The 13254-nt window shown below is 36.3% G+C and overlaps 1 protein-coding gene across 1 annotated transcript in view; it reads right to left on the bottom strand.

Moving 5' to 3' along the window:
- The window catches only part of STK26 (serine/threonine kinase 26), a 62034-nt gene that overhangs the window by 35965 nt on the left and 12815 nt on the right, over positions 1–13254 (bottom strand). The gene's annotated exons all lie outside the window — the stretch shown is intronic.

The following is a 13254-nucleotide window of genomic DNA, read 5'->3' as shown; positions in this document are numbered from 1 at the left end:
TCAAAAAGAATGAAGTTTTGCCATTTGCAACAACATGGATGGACCTGGAAATGGATGGACTTAGTGAAATAAGTCAGAGAAAGATGAACAGTGTATGCTATCACTTATATGTGAAATCTAAAATATAAAACAAATAAATATATATAACAAAACAGAAATAGACTCACAGATATAGAGAACAAACTAGTGGTTACCAGTGGTGAGAGGGGCTGGGGAGGGGAAAGATAAGGGTAGGGGATTAAGAGGTACAAACTACTATGTATAAGCAACAAGGATATATTGTATAGTTCAGGGAATTATAGCCATTATTTTGTAATAACTTTAAATGAAGTATAGTCTATAAAAATATTGAATCACTATGTTGTACACCTGAAACTATTATAATATTATAAATCAACTATAATTTTAAAAAAGGAAAAGAAAAGGAAAGTCAGGGGCAGATGGAAGAAGGCTTCTTGTATACTTAAATCACAGAATTAGAGGGCTGGAAGAACTCTCTTAAAGGGTTCCTAAGTACTCTCCAGTCCTGGCTACACATTAGAATCACCAGTACATCTTTTAAAATGCAGATACGTAGGCCTCATCCCAAAACTACTGATTCAGAATCTCTGAGACTAGGGCCCATGAATCAGTATTTGTTTAAAAAAGTACTCCAAACTATTTTTTATCTAGTCATTTTGGCACCAGTCTTAAAATCAGCATTTAGGAACCACTGAGCAGACAGATCTGAAATTTGAATCCTTCATTATAGGGAACTCATTATCCCTATTTTTCCCAGGCAAGCATGTGGCTCTCTTCTAACTCTGCACACTAAAAGTGGACATCTTGGAGATTAAAATAAAACCAAGAGGACTTTGGTATTTACATATACATACCTATATTTTAAAAATTAAGTCCTGCTATACTTGTTCTAAGGACACCTCGAATAAGACTGTAAATGTAACATTTACCCAAACTCATGCAACATATCCCATACTCCTTATGTATGTATTCTTGAATAATTTTTACCCAATACAGTCTATGTAATAATAGGGTATATAATAAGTTATGATGTATTTGATGACCATTTTGAGTTAACAGTCAATATTGACAAAGAGTAAAAGTTTAGGTCTAGTTAGCTTCTAGAAAATGGGTACAAACTGTGGAGGGGGGGGTGTAGGGGCAAAAAAATTTTTCCTCAGCCCTCTTAGGGTCTCTGCCTAGGTTTGAAACTTAAACTAAGACAGATGAACAGAAGAAAAGAATATAATTTAATAAAAGTTTTACATGACACTGGAACCTCCATAAGGAAATGAAGACTGAAAGAAATGGTTAAACCTGTGTGTTTTTATGCTAAGTTTGATGAAGAGTGGAACGTCGCGGAAAGAGTGATTGGGCAAAGGGTATGAGCTAAATACAGCAAACTGTGGGAAACTTAGCAACGCCTGTTTGTTCCGATTCTTTTTGGCGTCACCTTGTCTTTGGAGATAAGGATGCTCCTTTCCTCTGGGTATAGGGAGAGCACCTCTCAAATGAGGGTTTTCTGACCTGCTTCAAGGCAGCAGTGCGGGGGAGGTCTTTCTCAAACTCCTTCAACTTAAAATATTCAAGATGCCAAAGTGCTATATTTTGGGGTTAGTGTGTCCTGAACCCCATCAGGGGACATTAGGAATAGGTGATTAGAAGAAACAAGAAAATTGTAGGCCAAATTAGAATTAGTCTTGGGGTTCTAGCAGTATGAAGACCTGGAAAGCCAAAGGTAGGAAAGAACCAAAGATAAAGAATCTAGTTTCTTTGAATCTGAGGTAGCTATGTAAGCCCTCTAGTCTGGAACTGAAAGTGAAAACATAATAGATTCAGGAAAAAGCAGATAGATTTCTCAGAGGTTTTTACCAAGAAGGGTTGAGTTCGGGTGAAAGAACCTTCAAAAACCGAGAACCAAAGTAAGCAAGGCTGACCTCAAACTAGGTTTTGCACTTGCCTCCCAACCTTAGTAAAATCCATACTATGAGTGCTCTTGACTATAAAATACTTTTTGCACTTTACAAAGAATGATCTGTGTATAGGCCTATCAGTGACTCACTAATGAGGAGGGGCACACAGGAAATTATGAGCAAAGAATGTGCTAATGCTATCAAGGCTTAGAAAGGAATATCTCTTACTCATTCCAGCCTCTCAAGTGGTAACAACCAGAAGGGATCTGCAATGAACTCAGGATGCCCTGACAATCACAGAGAGCAACTAAAAACATTAGCTTAACAATGTACTAAAAACTAGAGATATACCCAGTTAGCTACCTCTTTAAATTGCTCAGATTAGTTCTCCTAAGTTAAAGAGGAAATATTTTTCTAGATTACTTCCACGTCTGTACTATTACATGTCATTTAACAATATAGAATGCATAGAAATATAAGTCTTTCTCTAGTGGTTCCATAAGCCTCAAATTCAATTCGTTTTATTATGGTATGTTAAGATTTTTCAATTACCCTATGAACACTGCCTCAAAAGTCTGTTGCGTGCTTCCTAATCAAGATATTGCCAGAAGAAAAAAGGGAAAGATTAAAAATCAACAGCCATCTACCCCTTAGCACTACTTGCGTTCAATACCACAGGACACTATCTGTCTTTTTAAAGTGCTATATATGATCTAAGCACAATTGACTTCTCTCTGGATAGAACCATAACAGTCATAGGCTTTTAGAGCTGGAAGGAAATGGTCATTTAATGCAACTCCTTATCACCAGCGTCAGCAACAAGCATTTATTGTTTTCCTGCTGTGTCCTAGGTTAATACTACCAACAGAAGCTGCGAAATTTAAGGCCATTTATGTCAAAATGATGGTAGATGTAGGGAGAGGTTAAAAAGGGAAACAGAAATCCTGGAATTAAAATAATTATAGAATCTCTGAGATGAACAGGAATTTAGCAAGGAATGAATTTAGCAGGATAAAAGGAATTTAGATAGATCCAAAATGTATTTTTACAGGGAGAAAAACTCTAGTCTAGAGAGGTTACAAATTGTTCAGTGATATAAGGCAATTAACTAGTGGCAAAGCTCAAACTTGAGCCCAAGTATACTGACTCCTAAGTCTAAGGTTCTTTCACTACAGCTTGTAACCTAAACTATACCCTTTTGCTATAAAACCAAAATTATTTTCCATCATGAACAGATCACACAACTATCCAATGTCTACATACTAATATCCCTACATTTAAAGAAATTGAAAAAAAAAAGAATTTGAAAAAAATTTAAACTTAGAAGAATTTGAAAAAACTTAAAATAGGACTTTCCTATTCTTTGAATACGATTTCTTATAATTTTTGAACCACTATGCAATTGACTGATCCCTGTATATATGCACAATTACCAAACAGTTCATATTAGAGTCTTACAGTATGTAATCTTGACTTTCTGACAAGGTTACTATACTTGGACCATTTTTTCCATGTCAATAACTAGACTGGATCGGGCTAGCCTCTAAAGTGTGGGAGGCAAGGTAGCAACGGTATTCCATACCATGATTCCCATAGGACCCAATGTCCGGAAGCCAACAGCTCCAATTCCAGCTTTATCAGTGATTTATTGTAGACTTCAGTAACCATTAACACTAAGGTTTTCAGTTCTGTTCAGAAAAGAGACCCTCAAATTGATGAAATTATCCAAGAATAAAGACAATACTTTTGTGCTAGGTTTTATATAGGCATAGAATTGTTCAAATGACCATGTGAATAGTCAGATTACTTTAATAATGAGAAGGATAAAGCAAACTCCTCATAAATTTTTCTAAATTTTTGAAGAATGTGATGTTAGCAGAGTATTTCTCTACCTTACCTCAGGTTCATATTACAAGTATCTGATGAAATTTTATGGAATTCTTACGAGACCTCTGTGATTTATATTTGTGAAGTAAAATATTTAGCTTCACTACATTTTGCATATAACAGAATAAGAACTAAGATCAAAACTAAGTATGTCTGTATGTGTTTCAAATTAAACAAGAAGAATTGAGCTTAAAGTCAAATCTCTTGAGGTGGTCAGTCGTTTGAGTTTGTATTTCCATGTTTGTGAGAGCTCAAAATACTTGTATAAAGAAAATGTTCTTAGTTAACCTATTTTTATTGAATACCCACATCTCTCAAAGGTAATTATAACTTGCTTTTGCAACATAAAGTAGAAGTCAAATTATTCGATTTTATGTACATAATGACATAAATGAAATGTAGTCAGAGATATAGTTAAAACAACCCTGGGCTTCCTTGTGGTCTTCAGACAGCATTTTCTAAACTCACAGTTGAGTCCTTGTCTTTACTCACCCACTTAAAAGGCAGTTTAAAGATGGATGAGGCAGCAACAAGGCAGCCCTGGTCTTAATAGCAAAGCATAAAGTCAACAATTTAAACTTTCAGCAATACTGTGCACAGCAACAAGAAAAATGTGTTCATAAGGCAAAAATAAAATTAAATTTTTAAGTACTTTTTCATCTTCCCTTTATTTTCCTGTTCTTTGTTTTTTTTTTAATTTATTTATTTTTGCCTGTGTTGGGTCTTCGTTGCTGTGCGCAGGCTTTCTCTCTAGTTGAGACGAGTGGGGGCTACTCTTTGTTGCGGTGCGTGGGCTTCTCATTTCAGTGGCTTCTCTGGTTGCGGAGCATGGGCTCTAGGCATGCGGGCTTCAGTCGTTGTGGCTCGTGGGCTCTAGAGCACAGGCTCAGTAGTTGTGGCGCCCGGGCTTAGTTGCTCCGCGGCATGTGGGATCTTCCTGGACCGGGGCTCAAACCCATGTTCCCTGCATTGGCAGGCTGATTCTTAACCACTGCGCCACCAGGGAAGCCCTATTATTCCTGTTTTTAAATGCATCTCATTAGCAAAAATACTTAGAATGCAAATATTTTAGTAAAGGATAACTCTGTTGAAATTATTACAAAAGATTTTGACATAGCTGTTTGAAGAGTTTCACCTGATTAATAATTTTGAGTCTACTTCATCTTTAAGAACAAAAGAAAAATTGATAATATTCCTTCATCTTAATTCCTCCTACTCAAGAGAGGATAAGAGAAGAGCTTCCTCTGCCCCCTAAGTTGCATTCTTCTTTTTACCCAACCTCAGATCAGAGGAAAAGAACAATGAAGTAAGCGGGACACATTCTGGGATGTGAAGAATGCAATTCTTTATATAAGTTTGTAAGACAGTCCAATGTACAATCGGGTAAAGAAGAATGAAACATTTCTTTGATTCTACTGTCACTTTACCACATGCCACATTTTTCTCAAGAAAACTGAACTACAGAAAGACTGAGAAGAAATTTAATTATATAGCTTCCTCCATCTTAGAAATCCTCAAGCAAGAAACAAAGTCATAACAGGCAGCACTTTTATTAGCTCCATTTCCCAGATCTTTAAATTCCTATTATTTTAATTGAGAGTAGAAATGTCATATTATTTTGTTCAGCCAGGTAAATCATCTTTGGATCTAAGACCTCTTAAATTAAAGGAAATAACTAATTTTGTCTTTTTGACTAACTCTCTGGGAGCTGAATTTCCCTTAAACCTTTAATTATATCCATAGGTAAAGGGAAGGAAACATCCTGCAAACAATCACGTTCTTCTTTCAATAACCAAAAGTCAAGGCTATCATCACAATAAATGCTGGATGCAGATTCCATTGCATCATTTAGCTCATTTCTCTCTGACCTCACAGCCATTCCAAAGGAAAAAAGGAGATCTGGTTTCTTATAAGTATTACAGAGGTAAACAGCAGAGAGGTCAGGCAAAATTGGCATAATTTTGCTTATCCCGGAAATTACAAGAAATCAGCGATTAAATGTCAGCTTCACCATCTGTATAATGAGGGAGAGAGGTGGGCTCAGGGAACTGTTAAGTCCCTTACTGTTCTGACACTGTGAATTAGTGAAGTATTAGAAGCCAAATCCCTTTGTTCACCTCCTTCTATCACTAGCAGTTGCCAACTCTAGTTTTGAAGCAATCATTAAGGTAAGGGATGAACTGGCATTGGCCACATGGCCAACTCTACAGTGGTATACAATGGCTCAAAAGAAAAGTATATACTATCCCATTGTTCCAGTAAGAAATTCAGAATTAGAGTAGGCCGCATTCGAGTTCAAACTCTCTGATACTATAATGAAGCAGGCTCAGAAGCCAAGGATGGATGGATAAAGAGTAGCAGAGTGAACTACAATCCAGACTGACCTCTGGCCCCTCACACTGGCCATGCCCCATTATACGTGAGTGACTGCTCCAAGGAAGTCAAGGGGAGCCAGGAGTTCAGCTCATACAGGACCTAAGGTTATATTCGTCTTCCTCTTCTTTTAATTGTAAATTCATTCAGAAAGTAAAGTGGCATGCAGAAACTAATGCAGTTATATTTGCCCATATACAGAACTAGAACATCCAACAAAACTAAAGGCCCAAAGGGAAAATTTCAGGGATATCTTACCGTATCTCAAACCCAATGCTTCAGTAAGTAGTAGCTTAGACGTACAAACAAATGCAATGTTCCATTGGGGCACAATTCTACTTTCTTATGTTTGAGCCTTTAGGCCATGCCATTTTCGCAGTCAACAACACCCTATGGCTCCTCTGGAAATCCGCATCTCTAATTAAAACAAACAAACAAAAAACCACCTTCCGAACTCCCCAGGGGAACCTGATCACCCAAACAAAATCAATTGTTTCACCCTCTGCCCTCCCACAGCCCTTTGCTTGAGCCTCCATTACAACACGCATTTCATTATTTTTGCATTCTCTTTCATTGCCATGACTTTTCTATTGCTATTTTCTAATGAGTAAGCTCATTGAGGTTGGGGCTCTATCTCACTAAGCACCAGGTACCCTCACAGCACCCAGTACAGTACTTCGTATACTGTGGCTCTTGAATGTTTTTAGGGTGCTTACCTGGGGGCCCTCCTAAGATGAAATCTTTGGCATGAGGTTATCCTTCCATTTGCAATTTGAGTTCTGACATTCAGTACAAGGAAGATTACATTCAATAAACTGAAGGATGTTAAAATAGGTATGAGAGTCTAAGTCAATCCCTATTCTCACATGTGATTGACATAATAAAAACTTTCCAAAGTGACAACTTTGAGTTTTTTTTCCTTTCTACCGGGGAGCTCTTTGGGTTGCAAAACAGCAATTCGTGAAATAATATGGAGCTATACTCAAAGGAGAGTTGGTAGGAACCATACACAAAAGGATGCACCTCAGTGGCATATGGAAATTTGATTCTGGAAGCACATCTGTAATCACTATTAAACAGAGCCACATGACTACTGTATGTCCTAGAGAGTCTCGCATGATGTCATACACTAATGCAAAGATTAGAGGCCACAGTCTGTGTATCACTCTGCCGAACATTTCTTTTAATTTAGTTGGGCTGAACACATATAGAAATGCACAATTCAATCAAGGATCGGGTTTAACCATAAACATTAAGGTTAAAGTTAAAGGGATTATTACTGACTAGACAGGATATTATATAAATATGGCTTGGGATTGATAACAAGCTCTAACTATAAAATACTCATTTGGAAAGGAGGACAAGGCTATACAATGAGAGGAAGACAAAGATTCTGCTAATATATAAATGATAAAACAGGCCATTATTTAATCAAACCCACACAGGGCACTTTAACATGATGGACACTGAGAGCCTCATTTTATGCTATCCATACTGGAGGCAAAATTAAAGGATGCCATTCTAGCACTTTCAGAAATAAACACCTTTGGATAGAATCTAAGGCAGAGGCCCCCTATAGCAAATATCAAACTATCATGGATAATGTTATGGTGAATCTTCAACACACTTATTAAAATGCATTGGATTAAAACAAAATTGATTTGCTCACTGTCTATCTTCCTTCTCGATGTGGAACTCCAATTAAAATCAATAGGTTTGAAGCTTGTAAGCACAGCACTAAATTATTAACACCATGAGTTCTTTTAGAAAATTAACACTGAAAAAGTGGAATTTTACATAGACTTACCTTTTCATTCTTCATGAGAAAGTGGTTGCAGTATAATTTCCTTCCAACATTTCCCTCTTTAATCAAATCTATACTTTGAACGAATTTAATCAAATAGTATTTGCAAGGAGTTACCCAATGGAATCTTAGGACTAAGGAAATTTATCTCTTGGGTCCTGCTGGCTTTAACATTCTTTGATCCCAAGAAAATGATACCGATGGCATGATGTGTCAATAGCAAACAATTTTAATCTTGGCAAACCCTAAGAATGGAGCAGAGAGGAGATTATAGAATGCTCTAAAAGAATGCTCTCTAATTTTTCAACAATCCATTTCCCACTTTTCATTTCCCCAAAGTGAAAAATATCATCACAATGTGTGCTTATGTGTGTGTATGGGTGCATGGCTAAAAGAATAATGTTTATTATTTTTTATGCCCTATCTACTTCTTTAAAAGAATTGGAGCAGTGCATTAATAAATAGGAATACACTCAGAAACTAAGTAAAGTGGGATGTGTATGTGTAACAGTTGTACCTGAAAACCTAAGCTAAGAAGAACTACTACAAGCGAGCATAAGTTAGTTCTGTGCCCCGCACCACGATACACTCAACATATATGAGAAATTAGCTCGCATCAACAAATTTGTTACATTAACAAAACAGGGGCTGGATTTCAACATCCTCACTGATGAGGATTTTATCATCAGTATCCCCTTTCCTTTGCACAGGGAGTACCAGTTCATTTGAAAAAAAAAAAGTCCTAAATATTGCCATATTTCCATTTTCCCAAAGAATTTCAGCTTAGAGAACTCTTCTCCTTTTTATTATGAATTAATCTCTGCTCAGAGTTCATCAGCTTTTCCTGAACTAAAGTTTCTCAAACCCATCTCCATCCTACCCTACACCCCACTGTCAATAACATTTGTGAATGTTCTAATCCCTATCCCTAAAGGTACAGATTCATCAGTTTTTAATCCCCATTGATCTGTGCTGACATTGCTGAAATCTATTCATGTCATCAAAGCACAATATTAGAAAAATTAAATTTTCAAATAAAGGGGAAAATGCTACTGAAATTATGAGATACCTACTAATATGAGTTGAATTTTTTAATCTTTAAGAAATACCATTATAAACATAAGGCTGTTTACATGTTCTCCATAAAACCATGGCTAAGGTAATATATTTTAGTAGTTGAAATATATGGTCTTGTTCACTTTGCAATCAACTTAACGAAACTGTAATTCTCCAATAAGGATAATCAACATCCAGTACCAATCTGAATACATGTACAAAATCTGATTTTTTTCCTCCAAAAAATATGCTATACAATCTGTTTAGAAACTTTAAAGGACCATAGGATTTTAGAACTGGAAGTGATCTTTATAAAATACTTGGTGGTTTTGATTTTATAATGAGTGATTTCTAGCTGGGGATGGGGTGGGGGGGGCAATGACAAACAAGTAACCTCAGGATGCAGACAAATGGCAAAGTTCCTTAATCAGTTTTTGAATTGCCATAGCGAAAATAATCTTGATGAGCAATTCAAAGTAATTAGAATGCTTTGAACAGTATGCTACCCAAAAAGATCTGTGATCTACAACTTGAGCTGACTGGTACCCTATCATTTTACAGCCCTAACCAGAGATAAAGTACCATTCACCAAACAAATCTTTATGGCCCTCCCCAAAAGGACCCACAGAAGATTTTGAAAAACACAACCTTAGAAGTCCATTTGTCTCTTCTTGTCTTGCCTAATTTCATTCCGTTCCTTTCTTTCCCTTCTTCCCACCCAGTCTTAAAGCCAGCTCAGCCATCCAGTGATGCCTTTCCTGACCATCTCAGAAGCCTCACTTGACTCATCCATCCTAGGAATTTCTGATCAGGTTAGTAGGGAGCCACTGAAAGCTTTTAGCAGATGAGTGAAAAAATAAAGTCTGTGTTTCAGGTAGTTTCATTATTTCTGCACATTGCCTTGGAAAGTTGTCAACACAACTTTCCAAGTGTATTTAGTGACAGAGGCCAGAATGGCATGATAAAAGAAGGGATGATGTCTGACATTTCCCAAGAAAAAAACACTGCTAGAACTTCATGATTAACTAAATATGGAGATAAAGGAAATCAGCAGCAAATTACAAATAATGCCTGCTGGTCTTTTTCTCCCTTGATAATTTTGTGATTGACCAATATATGTTTTATGGCTGATGGCACCTCCCCTACTAAATCAAGTAGTTAAGTGGCATTTGGTAGAGCCTGATTACTTCGTATGCTGTGATCTAATAATTTTAATGCAGTTTTGATTAAGTACTATTCTCCTTACTGCTGACAAGGTACCTGAGATGTTAATTGTAGGGTGAAGACACTTATTCAGTACAAGGAGGAAACAAATGTGATTATATCTGACACCTAATACTCTCTATTCACTTTCCTTCTCTAATAGATATAGCCCCTTAATTTAAAATAGTGATAAAAGCAATCAGTGCCCTCCCTCATAGTCCTATAAAATTCAATCACTTTTATTTTCTTGCTATAGAAACTAAGAAAAATATTAAAATATATTTGTATATACATACACATAATTTATCATTCATTTTTGTTACCAACAGAACTTTCTATATCACTCAACCATTAAAATTTTTGTCTAGAAAACAAATAAAAATGTATTTCCCTATTAACTATGATCTGGAGTCTTTCCTTGAATTAAGCATTACGATAATGGGACCAATATACAAGTCAGTTACCTCAAAAAGAGAAACTTTCCTATTATCTTACTGTATACCTAATCCCAGAGAAAATACTACAAAATGCTTCCTTTTTTTAGATCAGCAATTCTCAATGAGGTTCCATGCCCTAAGACAGGGTTTGACAAACTTTTTCTGTAAAGGGCCACGTAGTAAATGTCTTAAAGGCTTTGTGCGCCAGGTACAGTCTGTGGTCTCTGTCACATATTCTTTTTTAACAACTCTTTAAAATGTAAAAAAAAAAATTTTTTTTTAGCTTTCAGGCTACACACAGACTGCAGGCAGGATTTGGCCCTTGGCTATAGTTTGCCAACTGCTGCTCTAAGGAATCTACTGTGTGTAATAAATAAACTCCTCTCTAGTGCATCTAGAATGGTTTTAGTTGTGTCCTTCTTGGGAGAATTGAGAAAACATTAACTCATACCATTGTCTCTGTTTTGTGGTGCAGAATGACAACTGCAATTGAGAAAGGCTGCATTAGATTAACAAAACTCCAAAAACACTACTGGAAGAAGGTGATCATTATTATTTTTTAAAAATACAGGCATTCAAAAATATTTACAAGGGAGAGGGGAAAATCCAAAATTTCAAGGAAACTTCCTTTTGTACAAAACATAAGCCAAACATTATAGCCTTACTACCTCTTAGTAGAAAATTAATTACACATAGTAGAAAAGTAATTACACATGAATTGCCTCAGTAGAAAATTAATTACATCCAATTCAAAATTTGCTTGGAATGAATACATGATCTCTTATCTTTTATAAATAATAGCCTAGTCCAGACTCCTAAGTAGAATCCCCAAAGCTCACAGTTTTACATTTGAGGAGATGTGTGCAGGCATTATTTCACAGTATAAAGGAAGAGAATACACTACATTCTTCATTCTAGTAATTAGGAGAAGACAATTTAGTGTCCTACTAGGAAAAAAGAATTAAATTCTCAAACTCTGGAATCACTTGCCCATATTAAATAAGAATATTCTTTCACAATATATGGATCATCTTTTGAGTTAAAGGGGTTTTTAAAAAATCATCTAAAACTGTGCTTTATCTTTCAATCAGGATCATACTTACACTATGACTGCACGACACACTGTCATTAAAGAATAACACACAAGAGTAATCAAATTAAATTGCTTTGGGTTATACAGATTGACTCTCCCAAAAAACCCAGGCACGTGGATGGACAATGGGAGAAAGCTGTCTCTATCCTGGAAAGTGGGGAGGGGGCTGCAATCCCTGGGCAAAATACAATGTTGTTGTTGGTTTTATCCAAGTATGAAGACATTTATACCTTTTAAACTATTGGAAAGTTAAAAGCCAACAATAGAATAATGTAGTATTTGGTATCCATAAGTCTTCTTAGAAAAAAGTAATTGGACTACATACTTCTCTAGAACTCTTCTCCCAGCCAAGATATAAATCAAATGGTGCTAAAAAGTGATTAAGCAAACTTATTTTAAAGTAAATCTGAGATGCTACACAGCCTTGAAATGCTCCAAAAAACTGTTTTAATCATTCCCTGAGGGAGAATTTTAAGGTCAGAACCTACTGGAAAAGTAACAATCATATTAATTCCAGTCATTTGGAAGAAAGATTTCTTCTCTTTAGCCTCCCCTTCCCCATCCCCAAATAACAGTCCAAATTAGTCAAATATAATCCAGTGATAATCTGGCACTTTTCCTTGTTAATGAAAAGTATTCATTTTGCCTACAGAGGGGAAAAAAAGGCCACCCAAAATGACTCCAAGTGTCTAGAAACAATTTATTGGTGCAGTACACACGCCACCAAAATTGCACATCTTAAACAGAAAAGCAGCTGAAATCACCATCCCTATGATGTCAGCTCTTCCCCCTGATCTTTCACAAGCTTTCTCCCAACCACAAAAGACTCTTTACATTTTCTTGCCATAACAAGTCGATTACGTAAATGTAACTTTTATCACAGAAGTCATAAGCAACAAGAAAGAAATGAATTACTATTACCTCCCCAATTTCCTTTTCTGTTAGCTTTTTCTCCTCTCTGCAGAAAGTAGAGAAATTTCCCATTCTAAAAAATATAGAGAGAATTCTCAATCTTTAAAGCAAAATACTTTTTCCCTTCCTAGGAAATACTGTCTTTCTCTTCTTCCAGCGTCCAACACCTTTTCCCTCACCTACATTTTCTGTCTGCTCATGAGGCAGCAGGAATCCTCTGGTATTATGAAATTCTACCTTCCCAAAGCACGGTTTACACTGCAGCCTCCAAAACGATGCCTGAACCTCAGCAGATAGAAGAGCCATAGCAACAGCGGTAATAGTTTTTTTCACTTGCTATTACCAGAAATCACAGTCCGAAAAGACGACGATGGAGGTGTCACCTATGCTAAAACCTGATTCACTATTTAACTAGTCAAATCCCACATTTTCATTTTATGTGCCCTTTGGGAAGCCTGTGACAGAGTAAAAAAAAAGATCTTTCAGTGACAGTCACCATTTTTCATGAAGAGATAAATAGTTAAAAAAAAAAAAGCAGCTCTCCTGTATGAGATTTTGTTTGCCACTAAAACAGAA

The sequence above is a fragment of the Eubalaena glacialis genome, chromosome X (genome assembly GCF_028564815.1).
Source record: "Eubalaena glacialis isolate mEubGla1 chromosome X, mEubGla1.1.hap2.+ XY, whole genome shotgun sequence".
NCBI classification, from domain to species: domain Eukaryota; kingdom Metazoa; phylum Chordata; class Mammalia; order Artiodactyla; family Balaenidae; genus Eubalaena; species Eubalaena glacialis.
Note: the sequence above shows the minus strand (reverse complement) of the source record. Positions and strands in the feature narration are given on the sequence as shown.